We start from the raw sequence: 21,304 nt of genomic DNA, 5'->3' as shown, positions 1-21,304 counted from the left end.
TGATGGTGCCTGGCTATCAAAAGATATAGTGTCTGGGGTCTTAAAGACTTGAAGATAAACAAGCAGCCATCTAGCTCAGAAGCAATGAAGCCAATATGGCAGAAGCACACCAGCCTGTGTGACCACAAGGGTCTAAGGGACCAGGTACCAGGCATCAAAGAACAAAAATGATATCATTGTAAATGAGGGTGAGTGCAGAGTGGAGACCCAAAGCCCATCTCTAGACAACTGAACACCCCCTTACTGAAGGGTTGCGGGGAGGAGATGATCCAGTCAGAGTACAGGGTAGCAACGATGAAACATACAACTTTCCCTCTAGTTCTTAAATGCTTCTTCCCCGCACTATCATGATCCCAATTCTACCTTACAAATCAGGCTAGACCAGCGGATGTAGATTGGTTTGATAGGAACCTGAAATACAGGGAATCCAGGACAGATGACACCTTCAGGACCATTGATGAGAGTGGCGATACCTGGATGGTGGAGGGAAGTTAGGGTAGAAAGGGGGAACTGATTACAAGGATCTACATATAACCTCCTCCCTGGGGGATGGACAACCAAAAAGTGGGTGAAGGGAGACGTCAGACAGTGTAAGATATGACAAAAAAATAATACTTTATGAATTATGAAAGGTTCATAAAGGAGTGGGGAATGGGGAGTGAGGGGGAAAATGAGGAGCTGATATTAAGGGCTCAAGTAGAAAGCAAATGTTTTGAGAATGATGATGGCAACAAATGTACAAATGTACTTGACACAATGAATGGATGGATGAATTGTCATAAGAATTGTATGAGTCCCCAAGAAAATGATTAAAAAAAAACAAACAAATAGGCAAGGACTGATGGTGGGAGGGACCATCAATTGCTCATTTGTACATCCAAGAGAAAGCTGATGAAAACTAAAAAAAATTCTGTAAGCACCAACACACAACCTTGAGTCTTTCCCATCTGAATTTTGAGAACCTCTCAAGAACAGATTTGGTTCAATGAACACAAATGACAGAAGACTTGATGAGTTGGCGGAGGACATTAAGTAAGCAAAAGGTCATTTAAAACACAAGAAAGAAAGAAAAGATCAAAATAGAAGTAAAAAAAATTCTGAAACTTGCCTTTAGTTATAGAATAGCTAAAGTGATTGGAAGAAATGATAAAGTAAAAGAGTTGAATAGTATTTCAAAGGGCAGTTCAAGAAGACAAAGTCAAATATTAAAATGAAATGTGCAAAGACCTAGAACTCAAAAACCAAAAGAGAAGAACACATCAAGCATATCATAAACTGAAAGAACTCAAGGGGAAAATAAATTAAGACTGGACTAGTAATATTAAAAGATTCTATGGGCAAAATATTGAGTGATGTAAGCGGTAATAAAGGAAGATGGAAAGAATACATAGAGCCACTGTACCAAAAAGAACTAACGAATATTTCACCCTTTCAGAAAGTATCATATGAGCAAGAACCAATGGTGCTAAAGGAAGAAGTTCAAGCTGCCCTGAAAGACAGCCAGACTGGCCGTGTCCTAGCCGGAAGTGAGGGTCATAGCGTTGTTCCTGCTTGCTGTGCACGGGACGTGGTGCCTGAGAAGCGATTGCAGCAGCCTGAGCACTGTGTAGTCAGCAGGCCTAGCGGGACCTCCTCCCTGAGACTCCTTGAACATCTTCAGCTCAAAGGTGACCCCCGGGGTCTGTTGCTTCTCTCATTAGGAAAAAGTGAATGCTTTTCAGAAAGCACGTGGCTGCAGCTGGTACACAAAATGTTAGGGCTTCCTCTTGAGGTTTGACCAGTCTTGTCACCTGTGCTGTAACTTCCCCCAGGGCTGGGGGGTGAACCGAAGCAAGAGCCAGCCTGACTTAAGCTCTCCCGAGATGGCCAAGCATCCAGACTACAACCTGGAGAAAATTGAGAACAAAGCAGAACCCACCATAGCCATGCATCCCGATTCCCTCTCCGTCCTGCAAACTTTCATGAAGGCCCTGGTGCTGGCCATGCAGTTGGAAGAGCAGGCCAGCAAAGAAACCAGCAGCTAGATATAGCCCCAGCGATGACGGCAAATGAAACCGAAAACAATGGAAGATTCCCACAAACTTTTAGAAGCCCCCCTGTATATCTATCACACAACTTTTGCCTGTTCAGCTATTTACAGGTTTAAGCCTTATTGACAGCAATGACAAGAATCTGTTTGCAAGCTAACATTCCATGATCCTTGTAGTTTTTCCATCACCCCTACACTACACTCCCCACTTTCTGTATACTGACCCTAGTAACCACTAATAAACGTTGATATCTATAAAAAAGACAAAAGAAAGACATGGCCAGAAACAGGGCTCTAGGAATTGTTGGAATGCCAAATGAAATATTTCAAAAAGTGGATGAAGAACTGGAAGTACTCACTCATCTACACCAGTTTGGAAGACAATTGCCTGACCAACTAGCTAGAAGATAGCCATATTAGTACTCATTCCAAAGAAGTGAAGGAAGGCTTATTAACAACTTGTATATGCAAATGATAAAACCAGTATGAAATACAGCTCAATGTAAATAAGACTAGAATTCTCAAAACTGGACCAATAGGTAACATCATGATAAATGGAGAAAAGGTTGATTGGATGCACAATCAATGCTCATGAAAGCAGCAGTCAAGAGATCAAAAGATATATTGCTTTAGGGAAATCTGCTACACAAGACCTCTTTAGATTCCTGAAAAGCAAGGATGTTACTTTGAGGACAAAGATGTGCCTGACCCAAGCCACAGTATTTGCAATTGCCTCTTATGCATGTGAAAAATGAACATTGAATAAAGACTACTAGAGAAGATCAATGCTTTTGAATGATGGTACCTCAAGATAGTATTGAAAGTGCCATGGACTGCTAAAATGACAAACCAGGCTGTCTTGGAAGAAGTAGGACCAGAGTACTCTTCAGAGGCAAGGATGGTGAGACTTCTGCTTATATACTTGGACATGTTGTCAGGAGAAATCAGTCCCTAGAGAAGGACATCACATTTGATAAAGTAGAGGTACCAAAGGAGAGGAAGACTCTCAAGGAAATGGATTAACATCATCGTTGGAACAATGGAATCAAGCCTATGAACAATTGTGAGGGTGGAGGAGACTGGGCAATGCTTCAGTCTATTGTTCATTAGATCACGATAGATTGAAACTGATTTGACCAAACCTAACAACAACAACATGTTTTTGTTATGTGTAAAGAGTTAAATTTGTCTTTTTAATGAGCAGTAAAGGAAATCAAAAAATGGGAAGAAATTTTTAAATCTGGTCAAGAGAAGGTGTTATGGAGGAGCTCTTGTTTGACATGAAATAAAGTATAAATAGAAAAGTCAAGAGAGAACTTAAACGTGGAGTAAGCCTCTAATGAATCTCTTGTGACAAGCACATTTGTACATTCATTGCCCTCACCATTCTCAAAACATTTGCTCTCTACCTAAGCCCCGGCATCAGCTCCTCATTTTTACCCCTCCCTCCCCAGTTTTACCTCCCTTATGAACCCTTGATAATTTATAGATTATTATTTTATCATATCTCGCCCTGTCTGATGTTTCCCTTCACCCACTTTTCTGTTGTCCGTCCCCCAGGGAGGAGGTCACATGTAGATTCTTGTAATCGGTTCCTCCTTCCCAGCCCACCCTCCCAGTATCTCCACTCACACCACTGGTCCTGAAGGGATCATCTGGACTGGATTCCCTGTGTTTCCAGATCCTGTCTGTACCAGTGTACATCCTCTGGTCTAGCCAGATTTGTGAGGTAGAATTGGGATCATGATAGTGGTCGAGGAGGAAGCATTAAGGAACTAGAGGAAAGTTGTATGTTTCATCGCTGCTACTTCGCACCCTAACTGGCTCTTCTCCTCCCCATGACCCTTCTGTAAGGGGATGTCCAGTAGCCTACAAATGGGCTTTGGGTCTCCACCCAGCATTTTCCCCCTCATTCACTATGATAAGATTTTTTGTTCTGATGATGCCTGATACCTGATCCCTTCAAAACCTCGTGATCGCACAGGCTGGTGTGCTTCCATGTGGGCTTTGTTGCTTCTGAGCTAGATGGCTGCTTGTTTACCATCAAGCCTTTAAGACCCCAGATGCTATATCTTTTGATAGCTGGGCACCATCAGCCACGTTTCTTCGCCACGTTTGCTTATCCACCCATTTGTCTTCAGCAATCATATCATGGAGGTGAACACACAATGATATGATTTTTTTGTTCTCTGATGCCTGATAACTGATCCCTTTGGCACCTCGTGATCACATAGGCTGGTGTGCTTCTTCCACGTGGGCTTTGTTGCTTCTGAGCTAGATGGCCCCTTGTTTACCTTCAAGCTTTTAAGACCCCAGATGTGATATCTTTTGATAGTCAGGCACCATCAGCTTTCTTTGCCACATTTGCTTATTCACCTGCTTTGTCTTAAGTGGTTGTGCAGGGAAAGTGGGCATCATAGAATGCCAATTTAGTAGAAGAAAGTATTCTTGCATTGAGGGAGTACTTGAGTGGGGGCCCAATGTCCTTCTGCTACCTTAATATTAAGCCTATAAATATATGCTCATAGATCTATTTCCCCATCCTCATATATAAATATATTTGCATATGTTATTTGCATATGTACATGCCTTTATTGAGACTTCTATAAATGCCCTTTGCCTCCTAGCTCTTTCCTCTATTTTCTTTGACTTTCCTCTTGTCCTACTATCATGCGCAGTCTTCATTTGGGTTTCAGTAATTCCTCTCGTTTACATTACTTTTGATCACACCCTACCAGGCCTCCTACACCCTCCTCACCACCAATTTGGATCACTTGTTGTTCCCTTGTCCCTAGGTTTGTTAACACCACTTACCTTTCCCCCAACCTCCTCCTTTCCCATGTCCCCCTGGGACTGTCGGTCCCGTTGTTTTCTCCTCCAGATTGTTTATCCAGCCTATCTTATTTAGACAGACCTGTGGAGATAATAACATGCACAAAAACAAGACAGAGAAAAACCAAGTAGCAATATACAACAAAACAACAACAAACCAATGAAAAATAAAACACAACAAGAAAGAAAAGCTTGTAGTTATTTCAAGGACTGTTTGTTGACCTTTAGGAGTGTTTTCCAGTCCAGTCTGTGTGGGCACCATGCCCTGGCCCCAAAGTCCACCTTCAACATTCCCTTGGGACCTCGCTGCTCCGTTCCCTTGCTGTTCTGTTGAATCCCCTTAGTGTTTTGCCTTGTTGTGGCAGGATCAGATCGGCACAATTCCTACACTGTGTCTCTGGTGTTGTTCCCTGTAGTGCTATGGGTCAGTGAGGGACGTCATGTCTCATAGTGGGGTCTTCTCTGTGGACTGGCTGCTCTAATTGGGAACATCGTCCTCAAGGCCTGGTGGGCCAGGATGTGCTCCACTCTCTCCTCCTCCCCCTTCATCTGCACCCGTGTGCTCCAATCAGATATGTCCCTCTCCTGGAGCTGCAGATTCAATGCCTTCCTTTGAAATAAATTCTTCTGAGGGGAGGGGCACTCTCATAGATTTTTATCTGTAATAAATCCTCCTATTGTCTAATTCTGTGTCTACCCCTCTTTAGTTCTGCCCTTGACTGTGAATTTGGGATATTAAGCCCTAACAATAGCAATATCAAGGAAGCATGAGAAAAAATAAAGATATTGCTATTAATGTACTCTGAATTATATAACGGACTTGACATTAATTGTGTCATATTCTCAAAATAGGCACATCAATTAATGGAAAATCTGAGCCTCTAATTTGGTCACTGAGTTGGTAAATTATAGAGCAAAATTTTATGCCAGAAATTACTAAAACTTAAGCTGATGTTTTTCCAAGGGAAGCCCAATGTTTATTCTTAATTTAAGCATGTTACTCAATTTAAGCATGTTACTCAATTTAAGCATGTTATTGTTTCCTCACTGTTCTTTTGATCATATATGTGTGTGAGTTTAGACATCTCACATCTTTCACCTAAGACCAACCGGTAGATTTGAACAACTGACCTTGTGGTTGCCAGCCCAATGCTTAACCACAGCATCACCAGGCACCATCTCAGTAGCTTTAAATTCTACCTGCTCATCATCCTGTATGAATGAGTCCAATATCAGCCATCTTTTTATTCTCTCTCTTTTCATAGTGAATATAACTACTGCTGTCACATGTGAGTTTACTTCTACTTATTTTTGTTGGATCTATTTATTTCTCTAGCTTCTAGCATACTTCTAGTATACTTCATATTATTGAATTTCATGGTATTATCACTAAATAGATGAGTACAAAGCTGGTTATACGTAGATTGAATTATTTCCTCTATTACTCATGCTCAATTTGAATGTTTGTCATTTGTGAATTGTGTTAATAAGCTAAAGTTGTCTTGGCCCAGTAAACTGGCTTATTTTAAGTCTTGCTAACAAAGAGTGACAGGAACTTATCAGGGTGACACACTCATTGGGTAGTTCTTATACAACCACAACCAAAGCAATAGGAAAAAAACAACAATCAAGCTGGCTCTTCAAAAATCTCATTGTAAATAAAGTTCATTATCCTCTATCACAGCTATCCAAGAATCATCATGGAAGAGGAGTCATACCTAATGACTCTGTGCATGTTTAAAGGAGAATAAAACAATCTGAATAACGTCATAGTTCGACACATTTGACAATATAGATTAAATGGATCAGTATTTTGAAATACATGAGCTACCAAAATTCATAGAAGGAAAAATAAATTATTTGAATCAGCAAGAACATGGTTTGAATCAGTGATTAATAATTTTCAAAGCCAAGAAAACTCTATGCTCAGTTGGGCTCATTGCCAAATTATACCAAAGTTCTACCATTTGTGGAATAAATAATATTGAATCTCCACAAGCTCTTTCAAAACATGGAAATAAAGAAGACCTGTCTAACTCATCCTGTGATGCCTGATTTATCTTAATACCAAAGTTATTGACATTGGAAAAACAAAACTACAAATTGACCACTTTCATGAACATATGCACAGATACACAACAAAATATCAGAAAATCAATTGTAATTTAAAGATTTATGTACCAAAACCAAATGTGTTTATTCGAAGTATATAAAGCTGATTTACATTCAAAAATCAATCATTTTATCTCACATCACATCAATAGACTAAAGAAAAAAATTTACCTGGTGATACAAATGAAGGAAAGGCTTTTTATAACACCCAATATTCATTATAAAGATGTTAGCAAAGAATTGAAAGGAGGCTTCCTAAATTTGATAAAACCTAGGGCTGACTGGACAACATCAAACAACACTGTCAGGGTCAGAAACTGGGTGCTTTCAGTTTCCAGATTGGGAAATTTTTATCATCATACATGAAACCCTAGCTAGCACAATAAAACAGGAAAAGGACATAAAAAAGGTTTATTGGGGTTTTTTTTGTTTTTTTTTCTTCTTTTTACCTCCAAGGTTTATTGGTTTTACAGAAAGAAATTAATCGGAATTAATTAATAAAGACATGGCTATTTATACAAAGAAAATCACACAGTATCAATAAAATTAGTGGGATTAGTGGGGAATTATTACAAGGTGATTATGTAAAGCCAATTGATTTCATCTGTATATTTCTACAAATATTAAGCATTGGAGATTTAAAATACAATGCAATTTATATTAGAATTAAAATAGAAAAGGAGAAATACTTAGGTATAAGTCAGATAAAATATGAGGAAAAACTATGCACTCTGATAAAGTAAAAATCTTAGTCAACAAATAAAATTATGGACAAGAAAACTCAAAATTGTTGAAATGTTAATTTTTCCCATATTGATCTATATATTCAAGCAACTCAAATAAAAATCCCAGCTAGCTGTTTGGGGCCATGGATAAATTCATTCTAAAGTTTTGCGAAGGCAATAGACCCAGCATAGTCAAAGCAATACTGAGGAAGAGGAACAAAAGTCTATCTAACATTCTGGGTCTGATCCATCACTCCAGGGACGGATCCAACATCCTATCTAAGAAGCATTCTGGCTGTACTTTTTACATCATAGATTTGTTCATTCTTTTGGCCCTTTATAACATGTATAATATTCTTCCCTAGCACCATAATTCAAAAGCACCGATTCTACTTCAGTTTTCACAATTTATTGTCCAGTTTTTTATGGGTATGAGGTGTGAATATACCATGGTATAACTGAAGGCTGACAAGAGAATGGGAATGAACTAGGCTTCCACATCAGAAACAAGGTGGCATCAATGTTTCAGAAAGAAGGAGGTTGCTAAATAGAATGTTACCTCCTGACTTCCTGTCATGTCTCTATTCTCCTTTGACCAATAGTTCTTGAGTCAGCCAGCACTTTAGGAAAGGGGGGTTTGGGGACCTCAGCAGGCCTGTGTGTGGCAGTTGTCTGGGATGCATCATCTCCTGTAGAAGCTCTGAAACATGATGGATGACCTTCAAATATTGACTGGCAATTAGAGCCTACTACCTGTGGAAAACAGCAACCCACCATTGTAGTCTGCCCACAAAGAATCCAGCTTTGACATTATTTTGCCAGTTTCTTTCCAGAAAGGACCACTGCACAGCCCTAAGATTTTGGCTGATACTTCGACCTCATGGATGAATTTTTCTGAAAAAGCCAATAGAGAGAGCAGTTAAAAATAGCAGAGTGTACATGGAACTGTGTGTGACCTCCTCCCTGGGGGACAGACAACCGAAAAGTGGATGAAGGGAGAAGTCGGACAGGGCAAGATATGACAAAATACCCATTTATAAACTATCAAGGGCTCATGCAGGAGGGGGGAGCGGGGAGGGAGGGGAAAAATGAGGACCTAATGTCGGGGGTTTAAATGGAGAGAAAATGTTTTGAGAAACGATGTACAAATGCGCTTTACACAATTGATGGGTGTATGGATTGGGATAACAGTTGTATGAGCCCCTAATAAAATGTTAAAAAAAGAAAAAAGAAAAAAAAATAGCAGAGTGAAGATAACATCCAAAGCATTCTAAGCAAAAGCCAAACTCCCTGCCACTAAGTCAATGCTTACTCATAGTGAGTCCTTGTGGGTTTCTGAACTGTAACTATTTATGGGAGCAGAAAGCCCGATTTTTCTTCCGTCGAGCTTCTGGTGGTTTTGAACTGCTGACCATGTGGATTTCAGCCCAATGTATTATCATTACACAATCAATCAGGGTTGCTCTGTGCTAGGCCTATGGAAATAAAACAGCTGCCACAGGAATCCCTAAGCTCTGATGAGGTATAGACTGGAAATCAAAGTGTGGGCAGGCTTTCTATTCAGATAACCAGCAAAAGAAGTATATTGTGAAGTATTTTCTTCTAGTAGCTTAAGCTGTCCATTGCTAAGTCTTCTTCAGGGAAACTTGTTGATATGGATGATGACAGCATGTATCTCATTCACTCTGATGAGCTGCTGGATACTAAAGATTTGAAGAAACCAGATCTAGCTTCCCCAGGGACTGTTTCATGTGGAGGGAGGTAAAACGGGAAAGCTTGTAAGAATTGCATGTGTGGCCTTGCAGAAGAACTAGAAAAAGAGAAGTCTGAGGAAGAGAGGAGATTCCAACCCAAGTTAGCCTGTGGAAACTGCTACTTGGGTGATGCTTGTCTGCTGTGCCAACTGCCCCTCCTTTGGGATGCCAGACTTCAAACCTGGGAGAAAGTTCTTCACAGCAACAGACAACTTCACGGAGCCTAGAAAGGAAATAGCTGCTCCATCCAATTCCTCAATTGCACCAACGGGCCCCTTCCACCTCCTCTGGGTTTGCTCACTGGGCTGGAAACCAAGTTGTGGGGAAGGTTCTTTATCAGACATAATGAAACTGGGCATGAGGGTATGTGTTAGGATTCTCTCGAGAAACAAAACCAGAATGCTAATAGGTAGATAGATAGATAACATAAGATATAAACAGTTAATTAAACTATAAAGCAGTACAAATGGCTCAGTGCAACTCACTCCCGTGAGACAGTTGTGAGACACTGGCAGTCCTTCAAGCCTTGAGGGCCTCTGGGTAGTCCTCTGTAGAGCAATTCAGGCTATTCAGGCACCGGCAGCAAACAGCAGCGCAGGTCACCAAAAGTCAGCCAGATGACAGGGTCCGACAGTCCCCAGCTCAAGAGATGTCAATTCCAATAGTGTGGCGAAGCAGGTCTTGAAGGAACCTCAAATTACAGCAACACAGTCCATGGATTAGGAGTCCCACAGGTAGTGTAGCTTGCAAATTGAAGCAAAGCACAAGCAGGGCAGCTGCACACTGGTCTGATCATCAAAGAGCAAGATACAAGAAAAGTGAGGCTCGATGAGCCATTTATCTCTCCGCCCTTCAATTAATCCCACGTGTTTATCGGCCAGGTTGGCACAATAAACTAACTACCTCAGGGTACAATAGTGTGTGGTGCTGCTGTGTATCAAAAGACCAAGGTGTCCTGGGGCCCAGTTACCCATGGGGACTGTTTCTTCACCTAATGCTGGGGGCAGGCATTTGCCCTCTAGAGGTTCCTCTCCTGGTGTTAGATTGCCAACCATACTAACTTTCCGTTACAAAGTTCTAGCCCTTGGCTGTATTCTAAGATCAGCAACAGCTCCTGTCACCTCTTTCAGAGTTGATGGTTGACTCAATTACAGTTGGTCACATTAATCAAGTGTTCTATGACTAACTCAGCACCAGAAGAATTGTTCATTGGTTACTGTGATTTTACCCAGTGTCCCTTTGCCTCTTCCCCTTCTACATCTACCCCTGTTTTTCATAGAACTGCATCTATGTGCTGCATAACTTCTGTTCCTCTATAGGCAATAAACTTGTGTACTTCCCTCCCCTACCACCATCAAAAAGAAAGAAAACATTTGGTTCAGGCACAAGTGATATCTTTACATTTCTATACTTTAAAGAGATGTCTTGCATCAGTTTTCCTCAGTTCAATATATCATTTGATTTCGTAGGAACATCCTTAATGCAATATTTATTTTCATTCATCTTACAGTATTAGGAAATAAAGGAAAGCAAGCACCACATTAATAGGGATATTTCAAAGGTACACAAGAGCTAAGTTAAAGAGTTTGAAACTATTGTTAAGCATCTCTGAAGAGGTCCTAACACAATGGTTAGCAGTGTGAAATACTCTCTGGCCTGTTCCATTCTCACAATAATTGCTATATTTGAGCCCAAATTCACAATTACCAAACTTAAATTTAACTGAGAATATAAAAATAGATATCCATGAACCCATACGATAAAAGTAAATTATTGAACACATAATTAAATGTAAAAAGGGAGAAGAGACAAATCTCTCATGCAGAAGCATTACAAATACTTTATAAGCATTCTGTTCTCTGGGCAATGAAGTATAACTTTCTATTTAGAGACTTCCTATTAAAGGAACGGGCATGGACAATGACTTCATAGTGTAAAAAAAAGACAGCTACCACCATAGTCAGATGATTGAGGTCAATATCCTCAGTGAAAAGTCATGCTGATATTATGGTCCCTTAATATATTATAAAAATGACACTTTCCTCCTGTGGGCCTTATAATAAAGAAGAAAAACCACTTCAATTATAGTCAAATCTTGAGTAAAATAATATATAGATAGATAGATCCCCTTTGGAAGGATACTATGTAAAATAATTGACAATTAAGTTCTCTTTAAAATTATCTTGGTCATGTGAGAGCACCTTGCTCAGCTAAACGGTCATTTTATGATATCTACCTTCCCGACATGATCGCTGAAGACAGATGTGTGCATGAGAAAATGTGGTGAAGAAAGCTGATGGTGCCCGGCTATCAAAAGATATAGCGTCTGGGGTCTTAAAGGCTTGTAGGCAAACAAGCAGCTATCTAGCTCGGAAACAACAAAGTCCACAGAGAAGAAGCACACGAGTCTGTGCGAACACGAAGTGTTGAAGGAAACAGGCAGCAGACACCAAAGAACAAAAACCATCATTGTGTGACCACCTTCCACACATAAACGCTGAAGACGAATGTGTGCATAAGTAAGTGTGATGAAGAAGGCTGATGGTGCCCGGCTATCGAGACCTATAGCGTCTGGGGACTTAAAGGCTTGAAAGTAAACAAGCGGCCATCTAGCCCAGAAGTAACAAAGCCCACATGGAAGCAGCACACCAACATGTGTGATCATGAAGGGCCAAAGGGACCAGGCTTTAAACACCAGAAGTGGGGAGGGGGAATCATATCCTTATCAATGAGGGTAGCGTGTGATGGAGACCCAATGCCCATCTCTAGAAAATTGGACATACCTTCCAGAGGGGTAGTGGGGAGATGAGTCACTTGGGTACAGTATAGCAATAATAACCCACAACCTTCCTCTGGTTCTTAAATGCTTCCTCCCCCCAACTACCAGGACCCCAATATTGCCTTGCAGACCTGGTTAGACCAGATGATGCACAGCGGTACAGATGGGAATTAGAAACGCAGGGAATCTAGGACAGATGAACTTCTCAGGACCAGGGGTGACAGTGGCGATACCAGGAGGGAAAGGGGGTGAAGAAAGGGGGAATGGATCACAGGGAGCTACATATAACCTCCTCTCTGGGGGACGGGCAGCAGAAGGGTGGGTGAAGGGAGACGCCAGACAGTGTAATATAAGATACAATAATAATTTATAAATTATTAAGGGTGCATGGGGGAGAGGGGACGAGGAAGGGAAGGGGAGGGGGAAAAAAAGGAAAATGAGCTGATTCCGGGAACCCAAGAGGCAAGCGAATCTTGGGAATAATGAGGGCAACAAATGTATAGATGTGTTTTATACAATTGATCTGTGTATTGTGATGAATTGTATGAGCCCCAATAAATTGATTAAAAAAAAAACAACCTAAAAAAAAAAGAAAATGATGATAGTGGCTCAAGCAGAAAGCAAATGTTTTGAGGATGATGGCAACAAATGTACAAATGTTCTTGACACAATGGATATATGGATTGTGATAAGAGATTTAAAAAAAGAAAATGATGATAGTGGCATATGTCTAAATGTTCTTGACACATTGGAGGAATGTATGGATTGTGATAAGAGATGTAAGACCCCCCAATAAAAGTATTTTAAAAACAAAACAAAAAAAGAATTGTGTTCAAAATGCTCATAATGTTTCTGTACTAATCTCAAAACAACCAATAAAATGGCAGTTACAAAAGAAAAAGAAAAAAAATTAAAAGCAAGTTTGGTAAAAAAAAAAAACTTATCTTGGTCATCAAAAACAAGCAAAGTCTGAAAAATTGTCACAGCCAACAGATTTCCAAAAGGAAATGGTAATGAAATATAATGTGATATGTTGGATAGGATACTGGAATAGAAAAGTATTATTAGCTAAAAGTTAAAGAGATTTGACAAATATCTGTGATTGTTGTTTTTGTCAGATGCCATTGAGTAGGTTCTGACTCATAGCGACCCTCTGCCCAAAAGAATGAAACATCTCTTAGCCCTGTTCTTTTGTTTGTGCTCATTGTTGCAGCCATTCTCAATTCATCTTATTGAGGATCTCCCTCACTTTTGCTGCCCTTCCACTTTCCAAGAATGATGTCTTTCTTCAAGGACTGTTTTCTACTGATAACATGTCCAAAGTAGGTGAAACAAGAGGTCTTGCCATCCTTACTTCTTAGGAGCATTCTGGCTGTTATGGGTGTTAGCTAATAATAACATACCACTATTGACTCATTAATTGCAGCAAATATACTCAGGTAAGATGTTAAATAATATGAAAAGTAGGTGTGGATAATTTTGTTATAAATCTAAAACTGTTTTACAATTAAGTTTATTGGAATAATATTAAAAAATGAGAAAGGTGTTGCTGAGTATAACAAAGATAAGGTATTTGTACAAATGTTATCCTATTCACATATTAATGTGTCCAGATATTTTAATTAATTTTTATAGAATATTCATAATAATAATCCACATCAACATAAGTGTTTTCCTGAGAAATATCCCAAGATCTATGGACCTTTCAGAAATTCTCATGTGTATGAAAATGATGGAATGAAAATGGAGTATGAAGACTTGTCAGAGTGGATTTTGGCTAGACACCAACTTCTGGAAGACATTCCAAACCAAAGTCCCACTGTCACTTGTTCAAAGTATTCTATAGGTTTTCTCACTATGCTTTTCTATTCCACAAATTTTCTGGACATTGGCAGGCATAGGTAAAAGGAAAGTGAACAGTAATTAAATAGAAGTCTTCAGTCCATTTTTCAAAACATATTTGCTTCTTGTGATTTAGAATTTATTTGCCTCTCTTTTCCTTTCATTAAAATGATTGTTTTGTACCACACAGAAGTTGGTAACAGAGTGTGTTAGTCTGGGTAAAATAGGGAAACAAATCCACAAAAATGTATATGTATAAGAGAGAGTTTGATATAAAGGGTAAGTGTACATTAAGAAAGCATCCCAAACGAGTGCTATTCAAGCCCCTAAGTCCAACATTAGCCCATGTGTCCAACACCAATCTACAAAATCCTCCTCAATCTCACAAAACACATGTAATGACACCGGCTGCAGGAGGAAAGCTGAGTCAGTGAATGTATAAGCATCTCAGCACTGGCAGGGGTCTCCACACGGCTGCTCCAGCACCCAGGGCTGCATCAGAGTAGGTCCATGTGGCTTCTCCTCAGGGATGTCTTGCAGGAAGTGAGCCTTGCCATCTGAAGCAGGGAACTGGCTAAGGCAGCTGCACCCTGGTCCGACCATCAGAAAGCAAGAGACCCGAGAACTAGAAAGGGGAGGCTTACTGAGTAATTTAACTCTCCGCCCTTCAATTAATTCCACATGTGTTTATCGGCCAGGTTGGCACAATAAACCTTAAGTATCTCACAGAGATAAGATGATTGTCATTAGTTCAAACCAAGAATGCCAGATGGTTACCCAAGTAGATTAGATGATTACAGAAATAAGTTTAAAATATAGCCAGCTTTATATTTTTAAGAATATACCCAGCTTTATATTTTTAAAACAAGCTTCAGTGACATGACAAATACTGTCCCATTGCAATTCTTCATTTCTAGGAAAATTCCTTTCCCCGTACAGATTAGATCTAAACTCCTAAAAATCTGAAATAGTCAAAAAGAGAAAGAGAAAGAAATACACTTAATAATTTGAAGTTTCTGATGCTAAATCAAAGATTTTTTGTTACCTGCTATCTGAAAGGTTAAAAGTTTAAGTCCACCTAGAGATGCCTTCTATATTAATATGTGACTCACCTTGACACTTGCGTTCATATTATTTTCATAAATTAACCCATGCAATGATTATCACTAATGTTTTATGTCTAATAGATATCTGAGGGGACTTTGTTTTTCCATACTCTTCTTTGATTCTTATAGTAGAGACAATATAAAGGTTACCTTAGTCAACACTATGAGGTAACTGAAACTGGAATAAAGTAAAATATTCTGGAAAGGCATATTTTGTTTATGTATCTCCAGGTATCTGTAGCTCATACCTTGAACACTCCTCTAATCATAATAACCCTTCCTAAAGGATACAGAGACCTACAAAATGTGGTCACTCTTATGTCATTTTTGGACTTGGAATCCATGTGCACCTGGTCCAGAGCCTTCATAAGGCCTTGGAATCAGATGGGCTACTTTATTCTGGTTATGACTCTTGGAAATATCATGTTGTCAATGTGCTCAACTCCAGACATTGGCAGTAGCTAAGGGGAAGAGAGTGTACATAGCATGGGTTTGACAATTAATAGCTTCACAAAGAGAGGTAAATGTGCTCAAGGAGAGTGAGGGAACCAAGCCTGGGGATGAAGAAGTTACCCATTCTAACTACAGCCTCCACTGTACTCTCAGGGAACCATTATTTTATTCTATACTCTCAGGAAAGAATTGGCTTTCTATTACAGAACAAGGTAAAGGGAAATTTGAGAGTAGAAGTAGATAGTAGTATTCCAGAAAATTATAAAATAATATATATAGTCTGCTATGTTAGAATAGTCAATCAGACCTAGTATTAAACATAATGTGCATGGGTTTCTATGAATTCATGGGATGATAAATTAGCATAAAGTCATGTAGTGATCATGATAACTATTTAAATTTGTAAGGAATGATTACAGTAAATCTAACTCCAGTACATTGTTTCAGGTGACTTTCTGCTCTTTGTTAAGAGAAGGCAACCTAGTATACATGGATTGATATCAATATTAGAATCAAATAAAATTATATTTCAAATAGTAAATTGGGTCATTTAATTTACTGACTTACTTTAAACAAGGAAATTACATGGAGCCTCAGTTTTTACAACTATAATATAGAAACAATAGAGAGTTTAGTGAAAGAATTTGAATTAGAAATATTGGCACTCTTGACAGAGTAATGTCATTTACCAGCTTTGTGACTTGAAAAAATATCTAACCTCTAAAAGAGTTAGATTCCAGCTTTATTAATATAATAATAATATTACCAATTGTGTAAATCACCATAAGAATTATGCATGTGTATGCATGCCATATGTTTATCACAATGATGATCATATATCAGCCACCCACTGATTGTCATTGACCCAATCCTGAGTAGGCATGATGTGGCTTAGACAATATCTGTCTTTAATTTAGATACATCTAATAGAAACCTACACTTTTCTTCTTTTCTGATTTTGTCCAATTCATCTCACCCAAGAAATAAAATAGTTCTCATTTTCTAGGATGTCTAATTAACCATATTTCAAATAAACTTTTGTCAACTTTTTAGGTGTTTCTAATCAGTTCCAACTCATAGCAGCCCTATTTACAACAAAACAAAATACCACCTAGTCCTGTGCCATCCTCTCAATTGTTATGTATGAGCCCATTTTGCAGCCAATGCATCAACCCATCATGTTGAAGATCTTCCTCTTTTTCACTGCTCCTCTATTTTACCAAGTACAATGTCCTTTCCTAGGGACTGGTCTCTCCTGACAAACATGTTCAATGTACAAGAGACAAAGTTTCAATATCTTTGCTTCTAAGAAGCATCTGAGATGTACTTTTTCGAAGACATATTTATTTCACCTTAAGCAGTCCATGGTAATTTAATATTCCTTGCCGGCACCATAATTCAAATATATCCATCCTTCTTTGGTCTTCCTTATTCAATGTCCAACTTCCACTTGCATGTGAAGTTATTGGAAATACTATGGCTTGGGTCAGGCACACCTTAGTCTTCAAAGCAACTTCCTTACTTTTCAAAGACTTTAAAGAAGTCTTGTGCATCAGATTTGCCCAGTGAAATGCACCCTTTGATCTCTCCTCTGTTGCTACCATGAGTATTGATTGTGGTTCCAATGAAGATGAAATCTTTGGAAAATTCCATCTTTTCTTCCTTTATCAGAATGCTACCTATTGGTGCAATTATGAGGATTTAGGCTTTTACACTGTTTTAATCTGTACTGAAGGCTGCAATCTTTGCTCTCTATCAGCAAGTACTTTCAGCAATCAAGGCTGTGTTATCTCTGTTATCTGCATCTTGAAGGCTGTTAAAAAACCTTTCTTCTATCCTGATACCACATTCATTTTCATATAAGCAGCTTCTCTGGTTGTTTGTTCAGCATACAGATTGAATAAGTACAGTGAGGAGACAGAGCCCTCAAATACACATTTCCTGACTTTGAAACATGCAGCATTTCACTGTTCTGTTCTCAGAACTGCCTCTTGCTCCATGTATAAATCCCACTTGACTACAAGGAAGTGTTCTAGATTTCCCATTCTTCTCAAGGCTATCCATACTTTTTTATGAACCACACAGTCAAGTTCCCTTGAGTAGTCAACAAAACACAAGTAAACATCTTTCTGGTATTCTCTGCTTTCAGCCAAGGCCTATCTGACATCAGCAATGATATCCCTTTTTTCCACATCCTCTTCTGAATCTAGCCTGAAATTCTGGCAGCTCCAGTCAATGTACTACTGCAATTCTTTTAGATTATCTTCAGCAAAATTTTACTTGCATGTGTTATTAATCATATTGTTTTATAATTAGACCATTCTGTTGGGTCACCTTTCTTTGAAATGGGTACAAATATGGGTACCATATGCTAAACTGGCAGATAATTGGTCAAAATAAACTTACTCATCATGACTTTTGAAAAATAAATTCTATGCAATTATAATAGATTTATATGCTCATTTTACATGTGTAAAATATAGGTATTTAGCATACATGAATTACATTCATTTTTTAATTATTATTTTAGGGTTTTCAATCAAGTCAATGTATTTCATAATTTGTTTTTTTTTAAAAAACAGAGAAAGAATTGACGGGCTTTCCCTTGATCTGTTACATCTCATACATTTTCCTTTCTTCATAGTAGTTGAAGGAAATAAGCATACTCTTGCATCTGTAATGCTACTATGAATTATTTAACCAAGGAATTACCATCAGAGGCATAGTAGAAAAAATTGTCCATAAATCTAGCAAAAACGCAAGTCAATATATCACCAGACAAACATCATCATTAATTTTAATGCGTTCAGGGACTGAGCAGTGCAGCATGAGAAGAGCATGTCTACTTTTTCCAAGAGCCCTGGAAAGCATGAGGGATTTTTACTCATGCTCTTAATCCATCGCAGAGGTCCAATCAATATAAGAGGACTTCTCATCATCATTAATTGATTCAGAGGAAAGCCTCTTTGCTTTCATTTTGCATAGCAATATTGAGAACCTAAACTGTAGATGGAATTTTGCTATAACTTCTTAGATTAGATAAATCAAGAAACACAACTATAAAATTAATTATTAAATCCCTTACTCCCTCCTACAACACTATTCGGTAGATAATTTCGCTGTATCTGGTTGATGCCTAGTTCTTTATTTTTATAATCAACGGGTAACATTAGGGTTAGTAGTCATGACACATTGTACATAGGATTAAAGGTAGTGTGGCCTGTAAGGACTTGGAAGCAGTACAAGGATCATATCTACTATCCCAGCTCCTCCATTGGGAGGTGTCCACATAATCGCAGGCACTTCACGTAGCCTTCAATGTCTTAGTTTTTATCTGTGAAAAACTTGAAATAACAATATCTACAATCTTGTAGAGTTGTTGAGAGGATAAGCATCAGTAAATTAATGTCATTTTCTGATTAAAAGGTGCTGTTGTTATAAATTCATGAGATTATTAGAGAGGCATTAGTGATGATGGAGAAAAACCCTGGGGCAAGAGTCACTTAAATCAAGAAGATGTAGCTGTGGCTCTAACACAGAGTGATTTTATAACAGAAGAGAAGTGAAAAACATTTTTTTTTTACCAGATGTTTGGAATGAAGTTGGACAATGTATTTGCTTGTTTTAATGACATAGCTATTTTTTTTTCAACGTTATAATGTCACAGTAAAAAATGTGGAGACAAAGTTCTCAAAACATAGCTTGTAACTAATATGTATTAGTTGACGATCTTCTAGATGAAAATATAGGTATGTTTTTACATTTAAAAATTGTGGGTTGTGAAATTCAGTGAGTTAGTCTCATTTATTTAATTTTATAGAACTTTTAAAGCTTTTTAAATTTAAAAAAAATTTACTGAATACATCCTGTTGTCTAGTAAAAGGCTCACCATCTCATTGCAGCTTTCCTGGTATTCACTTTAAATATATTTTAATTTTTTTTGAAAGATCTGTAAACTCAAATGGATAATTGAAAGTCACCATTGTACAGCTTACAAGATAATACTGAGAGGGATTGTGGAATTTAAGATAAATATATATGTAAATGTTTTTTGAATATATAAAGATGGAAATTTTGTTCTTAAGAACACTCAGAAAAGCATTAAAAATAGGAAAGTTAAAATGTGCATAAGCATGAATTATTTGTGCATTTCTTCCTTAAGTTTTTTTTAAGATAAATCAGGAGTTTTTTTCGTTTTTTTATTTTATTTGGTCACACATCCTCATATATTCTTTGTTCTTCCTTACTTGCATATCTAATGAGTCGACCTAGGCTGACTATTATGATCTCCAAATCCTCAATACAATAGGGTTTATTCATGTTTCTCATTATAGTAAAGAGTGCTGGTGGCACAGTGAGTTAAGCATTTTTCTGCTAACCAGAAGGTTGCTGGTCTGAACCCACCAGCTGCTGCACTGTGGAAAAATGAGGCAAGCATCTTCTATGAAGATTTACAACCTGAGAAACTCCAAGGAGCAGTTCGACTTTGTCTTTGAGAGTTGCTATCAGTTGAATTCCACCCAACGGCAATGAGTTCATGTAATATACTGCAATGTGCGCTGGAAGCACGGTGGTCACATACACTAGTCATCCATAGACCTAATGTTGCTTCCACCATCTTCTGATCCATTGGTGTTGTCCATAAGATCACAAATTGGGAAATTTTTTAAAGCTAAATTGAGCACTATTAATAATAATGCCAGGGCAGCAGGGGTAAATAAGGACTATTTTGGGGAACTTTATATATGTGTGTGTGTGTGTTTATCTATATCTATATCTATATCCATATCTATATCTATATATCACTGCCATGGAGTCACTGGTGTTCATAGTGATCCCCTCTTGAGACTGTTTACAAAAGTTGAAAGCCAGTCTTTCATCTTTTTTTTTAAACAAATCATTTTATTGGGGGCTCATACAACTCTTAACACAATCCATCCATCCATCCATCCATCCATTGTGTCAAGCACATTTGTACATTTGTTGCCCTCATCATTCTCAAAACATTTGCTTTCTACTTGAGCGCTTGGTATCAACTCCTCATTTTCCCCCTCACTCCCTACCTCCCGTCCCTCATGAATCTTTGATAATTTATAACTTACTATTTTGTCATGTCTTACGCTGTCCGATGTCTCCCTTCACCCACTTTTACTGTTGTCCATCCCCGAGGGAGGGGTTTATATATCAATCCTTGTGATCCTGTGATCCGTTCCCCCTTTCTACCCTCCAGGTATCGCCACTCTCACCACTGGTCCTGAAGGGATCATCTGTCCTGGGTTATCTATGTTTCCAGTTCCTATCTGTACCAGTGTACATCATCTGGCTAGTCGGATTTGTGAGGTAGAATTGGGATCATGATAGTCGGGGTGGTTTCGGATTGCTGACCATGGGGATTGTAGCCCAATTACAAAACCCAGAATATATATCAAGAGTTGAAATATTTGTCTTTCTCTTACAGAGCTGCTAGTATTTTCAAACTGTGGACCTTGCAATTCATAGCCCAACATGCAAGCATTACACCACCTGTTCGCCACAAAATCATTCTAAAAGCTACAATTAATAATACAATAGAACCTGACATAACCCTGAAGTCTACAGGCCTGTCTGGATAGGACAGGCTGGATGAACAATCTGGAGGAGAAAACAACGGGACTGACAGTTCCGGGGGGACA

At 38.6% G+C, this 21,304-nt stretch overlaps 1 pseudogene; it reads left to right on the top strand.

The window, feature by feature from the left end:
* The first annotated feature begins 1,862 nt into the window (after positions 1–1,862).
* The window catches only part of LOC101657538, a 30,427-nt pseudogene continuing 10,985 nt past the window's right edge, over positions 1,863–21,304 (top strand).

The sequence above is a fragment of the Echinops telfairi genome, unplaced genomic scaffold (genome assembly GCF_000313985.2).
Source record: "Echinops telfairi isolate 266 unplaced genomic scaffold, ASM31398v2 ScPeMD7_3509;HRSCAF=4178, whole genome shotgun sequence".
In the NCBI taxonomy this organism is placed as follows: Eukaryota; Metazoa; Chordata; class Mammalia; order Afrosoricida; family Tenrecidae; genus Echinops; species Echinops telfairi.
The sequence above is the reverse complement of the archived record's forward strand: the minus strand, read 5'-3'. Positions and strand labels throughout refer to the sequence as shown.